We start from the raw sequence: 13,039 nt of genomic DNA, 5'->3' as shown, positions 1-13,039 counted from the left end.
AGTGAACTTCTAAACTAATGAACGGATTTAGATGCAGATTACTTCATGGAGTGCAGTAATTTAGTCTAACTTGAGAGATAGGATAGTTTTTATTTCGATTTGGGACACATAATTGATTTTATTTCCAATATTTGTATTGTATGGAGGAAATTTTACTAGATTTTTTTTTATTATAACAACAGGGAAAATATTTTACGAAATAACTCTTGATGTTATGAAATATTCACAAATTCATAAAAAACAGTATTTTATTTATTACGTACGGAACAACGTCTGTCGGGTCAGCTAGTAAAATATAACGCCTTTCATTAAAGACTTTATTTACAACTTTGTGTAGGGTTATTATGGGTTGTGTATCTTATAAAACAATTTGTTGTTAACACATCCACTAATCAAAATAATATTCCTGACACACGAGAGTGCAGAGAATTCTTGTCTATGACGGAAGTACAAAAAGGCAAACATATTTCCTAAACCATAATATGTTTCACATCAACCTTCATTCAACTGATGAATATAGGTATATGTAACTTAAAAACACTTTACATTTTCAATTAACGCAAGAAACGTTATTAGTGTTAATTGAAATCAAATATAAATGTATTTCAATCAAGCGTTCGCTAATAACTGTAGGCACACGAGGTAAAAACACTCACGATATACTGCCATTAATAACAGGACTAACACTGCTTTGCTAAATTAATTTCTACCCTAATCTTTATTAATTTTTAATGATTTTTCAAACACAAACTTTAAACAACTTTTCTTTAAAATAGGATTTTAAAATCACTTCACACTATTACTACTAGCAGCTGTTTTAGAGCCAAATGACAAGCGCCCTGATGGAATGACGCTGGTGGCTTGGGCGCGAGGAAGGGCGCTGGTGTGGAACGCGAATTGCGTCGACACTCTGGCTCCTTCTCATGAGCAAGTTACGTCAGTTGGTGCTGGGGCTGCTGCTTCGACTGCCGAAGACAGCAAGCTTCGTACATATGTCGGTCTTAGTAAGTCTTACAATATTGTGCCGTTTGGTGTCGACACACTATGCCTGTGGGGCCCAGAGGCGCGGAGAATATACAAAGTACTACCTTCTCGCCTCAATATGGCTAATGCCAACCCAAGCTCTCGCAGCTATTTCGGTCTACGGCTCAGCCCAGCTATCCAACTCAAAAATGCTGCCAGTATTCTTGGTACACTTCCCCGTAATGATAGTTTTAATTTAATGTAATCATACTATTGTAAATATAGTTATAAGATTGAATAAATGATATATTTTAATGACATTACATCAATCACATCATCACACTGCACACTCTTCACCCCACCTGCTTTCGCCTGGATACAATATTATCTTTTATACAAATTAAAACCAATGTTTTATTTGTAACAATTTGTCAAGTAACAATTTTGTTTGGAAATGCTTACTAACATTTAGCCAATTCTTACATACATATATATACAACAAGGTAAACTTAGAATATTCTATTAAAAATTGCTCAGTACATCAGGTCAGTTAAAATACAGCTAGCTACTTACTTAAACATACATAAATACATATAAACATCCATGACTCGGAAACAAACATCTATATTCATCATACCGGGATTCGAACCCGGGACCTCTAGCTAGCTACCGGGATATCGGCTATATGGTCGTCAAATATTATGCGATAAAGTGTTTGTGTATAGTAAATAAATAAAAAAAAAAATTACCTAACATGAAAACGTTTTATAACATTTTGGTCACATGTTTGTGACAATTTTTTTGTAAGCATTTTATAACCGCAGTGTGGGTAAACCATAAAGTTAATAATGCACGTTTAAAGACTAAAACAAAATAGACTTTATAAAACTCAATTAATATTTTAATTCATATAGATGTCAAATATTTATGTTTCACCCTCCTCGTCTTGTGCGATATTGTTAGTTAATAAAATATTCATACTGTGTAGCAATACTTTTATTGACAATATTGAGGGTATTCATAAATTGTTTAGTTTGTAATGTTGTTCATATGTCTTAGCGATGTTGAGCACTTGTTAAAGGAGTGTGTCCAATTTCAGTCAAGTAGAGACAAAATTGTGGGACTTATGGGTTTGAACAGATTAGATACGGGCATGTTTGTAAATGCACTTGCCCGCCCTGCATCTAAGGATGCCATAAGTCTGTTTGAATCCATAAGTGTTATTGTTTGAACACTATAGATATAACTTGTTTTTGGTTTTATTACCTTTTTTTTAGTTTGTTAAGTTAAGAATTATGTTTTTCTTTTGTCTTTTTAATGTACTTAGATTGTAATGGGGCTGACATGTACATACGTATAAAAGTCCCTAAATCAATAAAGAAAAAAAAAATATGACTTAGCACCTAAATGCTTATGCTTTTTTTGACATCTATATATATAAAAATGAATTGCTGTTCGTTAGTCTCGCTAAAACTCGAGAACGGCTGGACTGATTTGGCTAATTTTGGTCTTGAATTATTTGTGGAAGTCCAGAGAAGGTTTAAAAGGTTGAATAAATATGAAAATACTCGTAATTAAATAAAAACAACAATTATGATTTTCCTTTGATGTGTCCCCCGTGCGTCGTTCAGAAATCAAATTAAAATAATAGTATAAAATGAATAACTAAGAACTTTTATATCTTTGTAACTTTCTCAGGAGGTAAAAAAAACTTCTTTCTTCTTCTAACTTCCTTAAAACACTGGTAATAACACTTAAAAATGGATTCCTTTTGTTTGTTTTAAGTTTATTTTATACTAAAGTTTAGGTCTTTTATCGATTGAGCCGGTACGAAGTCTGCCGGGTCAGGCAGTAATTAATATTTGATAACAACGACCTATATAGCGGAGTGGTAAGCGACCCTACCTACTAAGCTAGAGATCCCGGGTTCGAACCCCGGTAGGTGCAAACATTTATATTATGAATATGTATGTTTTTTCCGAGTCATGGATGTTTATTTGTACTTATGTATGTTTAAGTAAATACATGTATATTGTATTAAATATATCGTTGTCTAGCAACCCATAGCACAGGCTATGCCTAATTAGGGACAAGATAATTTGTGTGAATGTTTGTCAATAATATTATTATTATTATTTGTATGTAGTCTTAAGTTGTGTCCTTTTTCTTTTATCATAAGTATTACGCTTTTTTTAATAATATCATGTATTCCAACGACATTTGTACATAGTAAAACTCAAATGAGTTTATGTATGTACAATAATTTCGATATTTGTATTAAATTTGTAAGTAATAAATAAATTAAATAAATAAAAGCCTCTAAGCAGCATTTCGGAATGGCTCCGCAGGCGTGGGTTCTCGATGCACGCTCCGATCTGTCTCCGATACAAAACAAATAGAAAGCCTAGAGTATGCACTCAGTCGTGACACTACCTCACACACACCTCGCCTGCGAAGACCTTCCTATTCCTCGATTAATTAGACTTCTCTTCACGAAACTAAATCTATGTTTGATAATAAACTAGAAAATGCCCGTGACTCTGTCTGCACAGTATAAACGCGCTACTTAAAGAACTATTTGAAATTTTGGAGATAGTCCTATACACCTCATACACACTTTAATTAAAGTCCTATTTATAGGGATTAAACGCCTGTGACGTCGCCATGGTCATCGAATTCAAATTTATATTCAAAAAAGGATTGTGTGGTTTTATGAAACCACCGTAAAAGTGAAACTTTTTTTCACATTATAGAGATTTCACTAAAAAATACAACATTTACATTAAACACTGACAAAATAGCGTGGCGCACACAACACGGTCAGCTGCTGCGAACTATAGGCGCCACCCGTCCGTCACGCGACATGCAACACACAGACGAAAAAGTTTGAGACGATATAATAAAAGTTTCACTTTAATATTGACGTCACTTATTGAAAGTCAAAGACTACCTCCCATTCAAAATAGACTGCCTCAGACCTGAGAAGAACGGGCGCAAGAAACTCAGCGGGGTTTTATTTTTGAAGTTATACTTCTTTGGGTGCGTTATGAAAATATGTTGAGAGTGAAATTTTAAGATGCGCGATCACTGTAACATAAAAGTAACAGGGTGAAGTTGGTTCCTAAAATTTTCTGACGTTTGCGACATTCGTTATTTTTTTTTTTGGTTTCTTCGTCCATTATAAGGATAAGTAAAGGGTTCAAGTACAGCCGTATTTAATAATTAATTGTCAAAGCTATCGTTGCAAGATTTTGTTCTTTCTACAAACGTAGAAAGAACAAAATCTTCGCACGAGGAATTAAATTTTTTAAGAATGTTTGCTCTGTTAGGCCAAATAAGTATAACTTCTTGCGTGCATACATACACACACACTTTTTTTTTAAATGGATTACAATGTAATATCGTACAATAAACATTTACAATTATAGAGCCTGAGGGTGTTCGCTTCATTCCCAGTCTGTGGTATCAATAAGAAAATCGTTTATGTTATAGTAACCTTTCCCACACAAACGTTTTTTAAAAATCTTTTAATTTTCGTAACACATTTGTTTTTGTTCATTTTCTGAGATCATATTGTAGAAGCATATACATCGCCCAATAAAAGACTTACTAACTCTACTTAACCGAGTAGAAGGCAAACAAGTTTATGTTTGTTCGTCGTGCCCGTGACTCCGTCCTTGCAGTACAATTGCGCTACTTATACAACTATTCGAAATTTTGGAAATAATCTTATACACCTCATAATACACACTTTAAATAAAGTCCTTTTTGTACGGATTAAGCGCCTGCGATGTTGCCATCATCTTTGTCAAACACGCGATACGTCGATATACGATAAAAAAGTGTGTTTTTACTGATGTATGCACGCAAGAAGTTATACTTCTTTGGCCTAACGAAGCAAAAATAATTAAAAAGATTTATTCCTTGTGCTATTCTAGGTTTTAGTAAGAACAATTTTGTAAAAATCTGGCAATAATGAATACGGCTGTATGGGCTTGAACCCTTTGCCTGTCCTAAATAATGGACGAAGAAACCAAAAAAAATAACGAATGACTCAAACGTCAGTTACAGTAATGCGCGCGCATCTTAAAGTTTCACTCTCATCAATTTTTCTTAACGCGCCTAAAGAAGTATAACTTTATTAAATAGCATAATATTACCATTAATACGATTATCAATGTTAGAGACACACAGTGTATTTTGCTTTTATTCTGTTTTCTATAAAAAGCGTTTTTTTCCGATTTTTTAACGTCTATTTATTATGATAATTTTTCTTTCGAATACTCTTGGTAAATCCAAGAGTAGACTTTTGAGGTAGAAGATTTTTATTTTATATTACATATTTTGGATTGATACATAAAATGCCCTAATCTAGTAGATAGACACACTTTTGAGTTTTGGATCCTTGAAAATAAGATGAAAATATTATGAATCTTCTTGGCTGAGCTCATGAGGACGCAAATCTTAAATAAATAGTAATTATAATAATATCGTTTATTTCATAATTATTATAATTAATAATGGTACAAGTAAAATATATGTTTCTAAAATATATTATTAACATACAGTATAAACTAACTGTAAGTAGTATAAACCGTGTTTCAGCTGCCAGTGTCTTATCCACGTCTGGTAGACATAATTACATTTTTTTTTCACCTGTGTTAAGTGATCACCGCCGCCCACATTCTCTCGCAACACCAGAGGAATCACAGAAGCGTTGCCGGCCTTTAACGAAGGTGTACGCGCTTTTTTTGAAGGTACCCATGTCGTATCGTCCCGGAAGCTCATTACACAGCTTTGTAGTATATGAAAGAAAGCTCATTGAAAACCGCACTTTGGATGAACGCCACATATCCAGATGGTGGGGATGATATCCAATACATATAATTATATAGTCAGATCAAATTCTTAAAATGAAAGAAAATATAAATAATGTCTAAATACAAATGTGAATTTAACATAAAAGTATAACTTCTAAGAATGGGTGTGTATATGTGTGTGTGTGCATAGTGTTAAGATATGTTACTATGACTTGTATGATATTTATTAAGATGAATTATTGTATTAAATTCTCGATCTCATGGAAATTCAGTCTATGCAGTCAGGTTTTGGTTGTTTTCTTGCATTGTAATATAGTCTGTGTATATATTTGGTCGTGTATTACTTTCATTTTACATATATTTGATTAGTGTAAGACTTTTATATAGATTTGTTTAAAATAATTTGGGCTGTTTTCAGACAAAGCTTTGAAGCGGCTTGTGATTCAACGGTTATGAATGGTTAAAACCGGTTTTTATCTATTTTTTATTTTATTTATTTCCTCATTTCATTCTGGATATTTAAACGTTAAGGGATCCTGAGCGGCCCAGCATTGTAATGGGCAGGGCGTATCACTTACTCCAGTTTCATTTTTAAGTACAGATTACTGAATTTTTTATCTACCAATAGTAATTTAGTAAGATATTTAGACATTTTATTCGTCTAGATACAGTCTCTTGCTGCTAGACATCCGACGAAAACAGGTTTATTACTTAAGTACGTGTCAAGCTACGCCCTACACTTGCAATTTGTATGTCACTTTTAGTTAGTGTGCTTTCATTGCTCAAAATAGAGATTAACTGTCAACTTAATTTTTTTTTTAACGTCTTCTCAGCTGTCACAGTCTATCTAGACGTATAAATGATCTAAGATTAAATATTAATAATTTAATACATAAGAAAACTTTGCCTTTATTTATATTATTACTGACGGGCAATTGAGACTTAACATCTGATGTCTCAAGGTGACGAGCGCAGTTGTAGCGCCTCTCACAATTTTTGGGATTTATCATATCTAATCCTTGCGGCACTGCATTGTAATGGCAAGGCGTATCAATTACCATCAGCTCAACGTCCTGCTCATCTCGTCCCTTATTATCATAAAAAAAGATAACCGAAGAAAACAGTCCAGGTTTACTACTTTTGTGTACGTGACAAGCTATGTCATACACTTGCTATTTGTATGTCACTTTGTGTTAGTGTGTGTACATTGCTCAAAATAGAGGCTTACATCTATTTTTTAAGAAAACTTTGCCTTAATTTTTGTTATTACTCGCGGTCTAATATGTATTAAACATAAACAGAGTCATGCACATATTAATTATATCGTGTAGACATAATTATGCCTGTATTAATGTTCACTATATCTAGTGATGTGCACGCGACGATGGCAGCCAGACCGCACAAGGAATTGTTGGGGGAGGAGCAACCGCCGCCGGCCAGAGAGATACACCAACGCATTGGTGGCCTCACCACCACAAATTTCGTGGCGTTTGCAGTCACTAAAGCAGAACGTAATGCTTACAAGCTAAGGCCTAACACACATTGCGGGTTTTAAAACCGCGCGGAATTTTCTTGCTGATGTTAACATCTTGACTGTTGCTTCTCAATATATTCTTGATGATGTAATGTATGTTCATAGGCACATAAGTGAATTTGCTAGAAACTGTCATAACCATAATGTTAACACCAGGAACAGACATAAAGTTATAATGCCTACTACTCGGCTAAGTCGAGTTAGTAAGTCTTTTGTGGGACGATGAATGTGCTTTTACAACAAGATCCCAGAAAATGTTCAAAACAAAAGTATTACGTTGCTCAAAAGAATTGTTAAAAAACGTTTGTGTGGTTTACCACACACACGTTTACATGTTATTGGTGTTACCTTTAGGTAACTATAACATAAATGACTTTCTTAATGATACTACAAATTGGGAATGGAGCGACCATCGTCAGGCTATTAAATAATAAGTTTAATTGTAAACTGTAATATCACTTTGTAAACATATTTTTTTGATGAAAAAAAAGCCCGCTGAGTTTGTTGCGCCCGTTCTTCTCAGGTCTGAGGCATTTTTTTAGAATGGGTGGTAGATTTTGACTTTCAATAAGTGATGTGACCATCCTATTTTGAATAAAATATTTGAATTTGAATTAAATCCGCGTAGTAAGCTTCAACTAGCAAAACTCTCTGTATGAGTTAGACCTTTACGTCCGGGAAAATAAGTCTTTGATAGTTGAAAAAATGATATATTGATAAAAAGATAAAAAATAGAACGGTTGACTCAGTGGAACAGCGCTCGCACGAAACGCGAGAGGTCGCAGTTTCGAGTGAAGCATCGTCCATAAATTTTGTTTTCAAATTTAATTTGTGTAAATAATCCCAGAAATGAGGGTTATCACTTTAAAAAATCACAAATTGATAAGATAAATAGGTAAAAATTCAGTTTTAGCAACAGACATTTTAATATTTTCATGAATATTTTACTTGAACGCCTTTAACATTCTACTATATCGAAAATTCACAGCACAGCTGCTACTTTGTGGAATCAATTACCGACTGCACTCTTCCCGAAGCGATACGAATTAGGGACCTTCAAAATTACCACTTGGAATTACCATTACCAGTGGAAGGCTCCTTTGCACAGGATGCCGGCTAGATTATGGGTACCACAACGGCGCCTTTCTGCCGTGAAGCAATATTGTGTAAGCATTATTGTGTTTCGGTCTGATGGGCGCCGTAGCTAGTGAAATTACTGGGTAAATGAGGCTTAACATCTTAATAACTTATGTCTCAAGGTGCCGCTCAGAGTTTTTGGGTTTTTCAAGAAACCTGAGCTACACTGTATTGTTATGGGCAGGGCGTATCCATTACCATCAACTAAACGTACTGCTCATGTCGTTTCTTATTGTCATGATGATGATGAACATACTCCCAATTTAAGGGCCGGTAATGCATCTCTTAATAGGCCAGTAACGAGAGATGCAGCAGTGTCACAACAAACTGGTACCCATTAGACGCCAAAAGAAGAAGAGGTAGACCTGGTACTAGATGGAGAGACGATCTAGTAAATTACGAAGGAGAGCTATGGTCATGCAAACCAAACAATAAGGACTAATGGAAGAAGAAGGTGGAGGCCTTTTCCCAGCAGTGGGATGATGCATTATTGTAAATTAATAAGTAAAATTTATTGAAGTAGGCGTTACTTTGCGGAAATCTATAATTATCCCAAATGTTTTGAGTTTTCCTTAGTTTTAATTCCGCCAATATCTGTCTTAAAATAATTCGACACGTGTTTTGCCTCTACACGAGGCATCCTAAGGACATGTTGACTCGCCAAACTCTGGCACGAGACTGATAGGTCATAGTCATAGACAGGCGGAATTAACACTAAGGAAAACTCAAAACATTTGGATAATTAATAAGTAATCGTTTTATATTGTAACTAGTTGCCCGTTGCATTCGCAACTAAAGGTTTTGTCTCAATAAAATATTTAAGTAGATGACAGAGGGTTGTCATACTAAAACATGCAGGGCAAGCTTGTCAGCCATTAAGTTGGCATAGCGACATACCATTCTGCACGGATGCACGCTAAGAAAGGGAAGTTATATATATAGGCTTTAATAAATAATAAATAAAATGTATCTCTTGATCTCTGGTTTTGCGGAAGTCCATGGGTGGTGGTGGGACCTCCCATCATGTGAAAATTGTTACTTTTTACACGCTTTTTATTAACTTCAACTGTATGTATGTTTGTTTGTAACAGACTCATTTGGGCGCGATTTCGTTCAAACTTCGTAGATTTATCGAAGACTGATGACAATACATTATTAATTATAGATAAATTTTTGTAAATTAGACATTTTTTCAATTGGAATTGCTGTTAATTTAAAATTTCAATCATTATCTTTTTAACCAAAGCGTGTTTTTTAGTTTTTTTTTAATCAAATTTTATTATTCTTTGAAATTGGAAAAACAGTTCAGCTTGGAAAAACATTTGTGGAGCTAAGTCAGTCAGATATAGAGTACTTTACCGTTACATGTTATTGGTGTTCGTAATAACAGGCATTAGCTCAATGCGTAGGAAACAATACCGCTATACGAGAGCATTATTTAATACAACTTCAACAATTTCTACTGCGGAGAGCTATTATTTTTAAGGCCTTATTGCATTTGGTTGAAGTGAAATAAGGCCTAAATGGGCCTCAAAAGGGTACCGTGTAAGAGTAACAGACAGAATAAAACACTTACATAAATACTAGTTTTATAATTTAGTAAAATTATCGTCAATCTCCCTCGAGAACACTTTTTTTTCAAGATATTCAGAGTAATATACACACCCAATGTCGCTTTCCTGTATCTGTGACAACATGTGCAAAAATTTTTTACAAAAACATAACCGACTTCAAAAAAACTAGTCCGAAACGATATAACATGCATTAAGCGGAGAACATAATATTACGGAAACAACCCTTCCTATAGTATGTGTTAACATCGAAGCGTTACTAAATAAATGTTACAGGTAATACTTGAAGATACAGGAGAGTTTATAAAGGAATAAAGCTTGGTCGTGCTAAACAAACTTGCCTCGAGCTGGAGGCGTGTCGACACAACGGATAGTACGGCACGCGCCCGGATGTAACCATACATTATAGAGCCTTACCGGTGTCTTTCTAAGCCACAGATAACTCCACCCAACCAATATTGAGCTACGACTTATAAAGTCGATTATGGCCTGATTAATATTTGTCTTACGTCAACGAAATACTAATCCTAAGACAATGATAAGTTTCGGGGTTATTTTTTGTTATAAAATGTTCTTTTTAATAATGAGTTTCTTGCTACCTCTTCCCATTGGCTCAACCCTTTACGAAGTAGCAGTAGAGTCTATAACAATTTTTTTTGACATTCATAAGTGTCATTTCACATGTACATGAATAAAGTGGTTTTGATTTAATATGTATATGTACGGCTCAAAGTTTTAGCTATGTTAACACGCATTGGGGTCTATCTTAGATGGCTTATCCAGTGCTCTGCGAGCGGCTAGATCACATGGCGTTGCGTAGAGACGTAGTCCCATCTTTGTTTTTCTTTGGAGAGGAGTAAAATACATTTACGTATTGAAGACCCCGAAACGGGGCCCATATGTCGGTGTCCCCCTACTGACTATAAAACCTCCTCTGTGCTGATTAGTCCTAAGCTTTTCCTAAAGGGTTTTACAGTGAGGCTGGGCGGGGGCCTTGGAGGCCGTATGAAGACCTATCATTGTGTGTATTTTTAACCGACTTCAAAAAAGGAGGAGGTTCTCAATTCGTCGGTATGTTCTATGTTTTTTATGTTTGTTACATCAAAGCTTTCGACTGGGTGAACCAATTTTGATAATTATTTTTTTATTTGAAAGCTGGTGCTTCCCGTGTGGCCCCATTGTAATTTCGTCCAGATCTGACGATGACATCTATGAGAAAACCATAAAAGTCTTAAATTTGCTATAAAAGGCATAAAAAGCATAAAAGGCATTTATTTTCTCAAAATTGATTCCTTTAGAATTCTTTGTGATGTCATTTCTTATACTACTAGATACTACTACCGCTTCGGAAACAAATGGCGCTCTGAGAGAGAAGAAGCGGCGCAAGAAACTCTCCCAGCATTCTTTTTTTTTGCGCTCATTTCAATAAAAATATACAATATTGTACAGTCATTTCTATCGCTATAAAATAATCACAATCTAGTCCCAGGCTGTCCGATCATTTAGATATTCAGCAGTGGAGTAATAGGATTTACGACAGAGCCATTTTTTATAAAACATTTAAATTTATTTATAGATAAAGCCTGAACAGTGGCTGGGACTTTATTGTAGAAGTGTATACATATACCCTTAAAGCTATTATGTATCTTATGATTAGTATTATACATACGTATAGCAAAGTGGATGATAAATTATTGTAATTTTTGGAGTCGGTGTCATCCAAGATAGGTTTGTTACTACGTACATAGTTGTGCTTGAGTCGTGAGGAGGCAAGAGGCGAGAGCGGGTCGCGGCGGAAGGACACGGATTTCAAAAATAACAATAATCGTAACTAGAATTAGATTAATTAATTACATTGTATAAAAATACGCTTTTATTTTTATACTTTTTAGTGCACATTATATCTATTGTTTTGGAATAGTGTTATTGAAGTCGGTTGTTTTTTGTTAAAAAAAAATTTATCGCATTTATCACGGGTGTGATGAAACATGGTACCCATGTCGTATCGTCCTGGAAACACTGCGCAAGAAAGCTCATTCCATAGTTTGGCCATATACCAATATATTCTCCTATGACATTACATCTATGCTGAAAAGCTTGAAATTATTGGCTAGCTTGTCTTGCTTATGATGAAGTGGAAAATCTTCTGATCAGATTGACATGACAAGCACACGCATTCTATAGATGGACCCAATTAAAGGTCGAAACTCAAACCCACATGCACAGACTCACTCACACATACACACAATTTTCAGACTTGTTTTCATTGTGCGATAATTGTAAAATTTGGTTTTTTAATCATTTTATATTTATTTATATATTGCTTATTAAATAATATGTATCTGCTAAGGAAGTTGCGAATTATTCCCGATACAAGTGTCCTAAGACAACTTACTGGGAAGTCTCAACCATTAAAAATGTATTGTAATCTTTGAAATAAACGAAATTTATTAAAAAATTTAAAAAGAAATTAATTTATATACATAGTATCCTGTGCAGGTTGAATTCGGCGGCAGGATTCAAGTTAATTAACTCTTCGGAACGCCTCGTTCTAACACCGGCCATTGATTGCCGTTAAATAGACGAGTTGGACCGACGATTTGGCCAAGATCGCCGGAATACGTTGGATGAGGGCAGCGCAGGACCGATCGTCGTGGAAATCTTTGGGGGAGGCCTTTGTCCAGCAGTGGACGTCTTCCGGCTGATGATGATGATGATACGAGCCGTTGGATCCAAATTTGTTACCGTACTATTACTAAATTAAAACTTAATATATTTATTAATATTAAACTCAACAATATATTTGCAAAACAGACTATGAATGCAAGAAAATAATAATTGATTGAATAAAGTCTTAACCTACTTATAGTACTTAAGTAATTCATTAAGTGTTCTAGTATACTAACACACACACACACACACAAACATATAAATCATCTTTTATTTTGTTATTTTTGTAAGTAGTTTTCTTTGTTTTTTTATTCCAATAAGGGACGAGACGAGCAGGACGTTCA

The sequence above is a fragment of the Leptidea sinapis genome, chromosome 6 (assembly GCF_905404315.1).
Source record: "Leptidea sinapis chromosome 6, ilLepSina1.1, whole genome shotgun sequence".
Lineage (NCBI taxonomy): Eukaryota > Metazoa > Arthropoda > Insecta > Lepidoptera > Pieridae > Leptidea > Leptidea sinapis.
The sequence above is the reverse complement of the archived record's forward strand: the minus strand, read 5'-3'. Positions refer to the sequence as shown.